Source organism: Belonocnema kinseyi, chromosome 6 (genome assembly GCF_010883055.1).
Source record: "Belonocnema kinseyi isolate 2016_QV_RU_SX_M_011 chromosome 6, B_treatae_v1, whole genome shotgun sequence".
In the NCBI taxonomy this organism is placed as follows: Eukaryota; Metazoa; Arthropoda; class Insecta; order Hymenoptera; family Cynipidae; genus Belonocnema; species Belonocnema kinseyi.
The window spans coordinates 23221791-23226737 of NC_046662.1; the positions used below are offsets into that span (position 1 = coordinate 23221791).

The 4947-nt window shown below is 35.6% G+C and overlaps 1 pseudogene; it reads right to left on the reverse strand.

The window, feature by feature from the left end:
- Positions 1–4947, reverse strand: part of LOC117175297 — a 32187-nt pseudogene that overhangs the window by 4130 nt on the left and 23110 nt on the right.

Genomic DNA, 4947 nt, shown 5'->3' on the forward strand with positions numbered 1-4947 from the left:
GGAATATTAAAAGAATACGCAAACGGAAATATTTAGTAAATATATCAGGAATATTAAAGAGATCGATGATTATATCAGGAACGCAAAAATATGTACTTCTTTTTTATCGGTTCCTATTGTGTGTGACCATCCAGATCGTTGGATTTAGAGATTTTAGTAAAGAGCTGAACATTTTAAAAGTGGCCATGTGCCTTAAAGAGACCGGATAGGAACCGAGTAGAACCAGGTAGCCGGTTCACACGCGTCGATTGCCATATAGAGACCGGATAGGCTCCGGGTAGAATTCTAATTTTATATGATTATAATTTTTATTTTGTTTGCATTGACCAGATAAAACCCGGGTAGGCGCGGGTACAATATTTAAACAACTTATTTGTTATTACCATTTCCCGAATATGCACCGGGTAGATCCAGATAGATCTCACAAATTTAAATTAAACCCAAAATAAAAACCGTATAGAACCGGGCAAAGTCCGAAATACTATGTAACCGATTTCTTTCCGGTTTCAATTGGATTTTAACCTGTCATTTTAAGCAGGGATAAACACAGCTTCCTCGGGTAAGCTGTATTTTGAATTGGAGTTCCGGGATTACTTTTTAAAATGACCAGACCTTCGAAAACCCATCAAGGTGTCTTATATTTTAGTTATGATTACAAGTTTCCGAAAAAATGTATTTTGAATACATAGATTACTAGGTTTACTTCCTAGAATAAACATACCTACAAAAACTTGTCAGGTGGACTCAAATTTAAGTTATGAACACAAATTTTGCTAGGAAGATGTATTTTGAATACCTGGAGAACAAGATTACTTCTTATAACAACTAAGCCTTCGAAAAACCATCAGGACAACCTAAATTTCAGTTATGAACCCAAATTTCTCGAGGAAAATTTATTTTAAATATCTGGACTATTATTTACGGCACCCATCACTTTTTCATCATTTTAATTAAAATTGTTTCGCTTCAAATGAATCTCAGGTATCAGGATAACATTTCTACAGACAGCTCGTTGTCACAGTTTACGTTAGCAAAACCACTATTTTTACTTTGCATTGCATTCTAAAGTTAGGACGCCCTGAAGTAGTGTTCCTTAATTTTTATTGATTTTTCTTTATTCCCCTCCCTAACCCCATTCCCTCTCTTTGCAATTTTTTCAGTATTGTTACGTACACATATTAATTTCATTTTTAAATATTCAGGCTTTGACTTTGATAAAATATGCAATAGGTGATAATTATAACAACAAAGTTGTATTCTTTAGAAACACTTTTTCTGATATTGATAAACCCGACATAAGATACGACATCGGCAATGACGCCGACAACTACGCAGGAAATAAGGTCGGAAACGACACCGTAACTGATGTCGGAAACGAGACCGCAAATGACGCCGGAAATAAGATCGGAATTTAAGAATTTCACGTTAATAATTAAAAGTATGCATTCAAAAACGTTTTTAAAAAAAAACCCGCAAAACCCCGGTCCGAAGTTTTTTTCTCATACCAAAATAACCTTCAAGTAACTTATGTCAAAAGCCCAGCTGCCGCGTATTGCAACTTTCTATTTTATTGAAGAAAATTTCGCTAATAATTTAGATTCAAAAAATGCCAAGTGAATAATGCACGCATACTATGAAATTGTGATCTAGAAACGAGAGTAACATTAATAGAAATCATGATATTTTTATTCGTTCTTCACAAATATTTAAGTATTTTAATTTTTTCATCAATGAAAAAAAATTACCTTTGTTGTTTTTTTTTTTGGTTTCAGAGTTGCCTAATTCTGCAGAAAAATTTAATTTTACGAGCAAGAAGATTTTTCTACTCATCAAAGAGCACTTTCAAAAATGTTCATATCAAGATTGCTACCGCATTATTGAAAAAAGACTTGAAAAAAGAAAGACATAAATTCACATTATCAGACGATGACAAAAAAAGAATTAGGGTACGCAACTCAAATGAAGTTACGAGCTGAAGGTAAAACTGACGCTGCCAAAGTTGTCCAGGATGTTTTACACGGGAGCCCCACAAGAGCATCAAGGTACCGGCGATCTCTAGATCGAGTGACCGAAAAAACTTTATCTAGTGATGCTGCCCTTGCAGTTTTGATTGATAATAAATTGACCAAGGATCAAAACTTAGGAATTCGAAAAGTTAGTTTACAAAATGATTGCGCTTTGTATCCACCGTACCATCATGTTCTCGAAGCTAAACTACAATGCTATCCCAATACATCAGAAATCACTGTTACTGAATGCTGTGCTGAAGTGAATCTGCAAGCATTACTAGATATTACGGTAGAACGTATACTTTTGGCTTATGTTGATGTAATTCAAAGTTTTCCAGCCGAAAAATCTTATTAATTTGAATTAATCTGTAAATGGGGATGCGATAGAACCTCCAGCCAAAGTAGATTCAAACAAAAATTTGAAAACGATGATGGACGCAAGACAGACGAGTACATTTTTTTTACATCTTCGGTTCCATTGCAATTGAAATTCGTTAATACAGATAGTAAAGGTCATATTTTATGGAAAAATCTGCGACCTTCTTCACCTCGATTTTGTAGACCTATTGAAATTGAATTTGTGCGCGAAACTGTAGAAACTACCAAGAAAGTGGTAAATGAAATTACAGAACAACAAAAAAATCTCAAGCCATTTGTAAAAATTATTCATGCCCGAGAGATAAACGTCAATTATGTTCTAGCCTTAACAATGATTGATGGAAAAGTCTGTAATTCATTGACAGATACTTTATCTACTCAACGATGTTACCTTTGCCAATGTACATTGACGGATTTCAATAAAATTGATAAAGTTTTAGGGAAAAAGATCGTTGATGGTAATTTGCAATTCGGCATATCTTCTTTGCATGCATGGATTCGTTTTTTCGAATGCTTGTTGCACTTGTCATATAGATTGGAGATAGGAAAAAAACAAATGCGCAAGGAACACAAAGAACAATGTGTGAAATTGGGGCTACTAGTAGGTCAGCCAAAACAAGGGTATGGCAGTACCAATGATGGAAATACTGCTCGACGATTTTTTCAAAAATCTCTAGTTTCTGCCGCCATAACGGGCGTTGACAAAGATATTATTGAAAGATTTCACACACTTTTGCGAACGATTTCATCCGTGCTTGAAATCAACGCTAAAAAATTTGAGGCATATGCTTTGACCACAGCACGAAAATTCGTTGAATTGTACCCTTGGTTTCATATGCTCTCAACAGTACATAAAATATTAATTCACGGTGCAAAAATAATAGAAAATTCTCTGCAGCCAATAGGCCAAATGTCTGAAGAGGCACAAGAGTCGTGTAACAAAGTGATCAAAAATTTCCGTCAAAATTACTCACGAAAGTTTAGCAGAGTCAAAACAATGGAAGATGTTTTTCTGAGGCTTCTGATCTCTTCAGATCCACATATATCAACTTTTCGTGAAATACCTTCGAGGGAAATCAAGTGGCTTTCGATGGATGTTTTAGATTTACTAGAAATTAATGAGGAACTAAAAGAATCTTTACACGATCAAAACTTAAACGATCCAAGTGAAAGTGATTATTAAAGTAATAAAATATTCTCAATTACTGATGTTTGGAGTACAATAGGAATGCTGATATTTTGAGTTTATATTATATGTTTAAGAACTACAACTAATTTGTAAGGTACTGTTAGAATGCAAATAAAGAAATTAAGTTTTTGTACACGGAAATTTTATTACTGTACAACTGATTTTTTCTTCACGCGGACCACTTTATGTGTTTTATGGATTAGTTCATTATTCAATAGTTGTCCACCATTTTGTCCCTGCCATTCTGTTTTCGACGAACTTATTATCAAATTCTTAACCAACGACCTCTAAAACCTCCTTGTGCAAGTTTTTGAGTGAATCAGATGTGATTTTTCAGTAGTCGTCCGCCATATTATTCCGCCATTTTGTTTTTCGAAAAATTCAATATCAAATTCTCAATCAGCGACCTTCAAAACCCCCTTATACTATTTTTAGAGTGAATCAGATAAAATTTCTCGATATTCGTCCGCCATTTTGAATCTACCATTTTGTTGTCGACGAATTCAATATCAAATTCTCAATCAGAGACCTCGAATACCCCAATATGCCAAGTTTGAGATAAATCGGAAGATATTTTCGACTTTTGACCAGCTTTTCGGTTTTTTCAACCACTGTGCGCCACTAAGAATAACCGCGGGCAGGTATCGGACACAGGAACAGTGATTCTTATTACCTGGGGAAATATCAAAACCAAGGTTTTTATCAAGCACAAAGATCTGCCTGAAATGGATGAAGAGCTTTGTGGATATTTTTTAGAAGAATCCGACCTCTGGGCTATCAATTATTGTGTGTATAATGCAGCGAGAGCTTTGGCTGATGCGAACCGTAAAACAAAACCAACGGTTGATCATAAGACCAAAAGACGAGTGCATCAACTTGCCATAACGATAGGCTGGGCAAGACAGTACGCGTCCCGCATTCAGTGTGTGATTGATTACATCACATCTGGCAGGAATTTTAGAGCCAAGGTTCGAAAGTTCGTGCGCGAACTCCATACCCGTTATCACATACTTAACAAGTCAAAGCTTCTGACCTTTAGGCAGCATATTATTGAGAGAATACGGATACTATCTGACGCTAAGAGAAGTCTAGAGCGGAGGGAGAGGTGGGTCAGAGAAAATCAAAAGTTTCTCTCTGACCCATCTCGACTCTTCGAAAACCCTCCAGTTACTGTCGAATACCCACCCAAACCAGAGGATGTCGAAGTATTTTGAAAAAAGTCTACGAAGTACAGCATAGACTGGACGAATACTCAGAAAATACGAGGGTGGATCAAATATAAACCGGAATTTTACAAATACTTTTCTTAGCCAATCGCAAGCACTCTTACAGTGTAGGTTCTTGTAATGTAGTGTATTAGGAGTGGGTAAA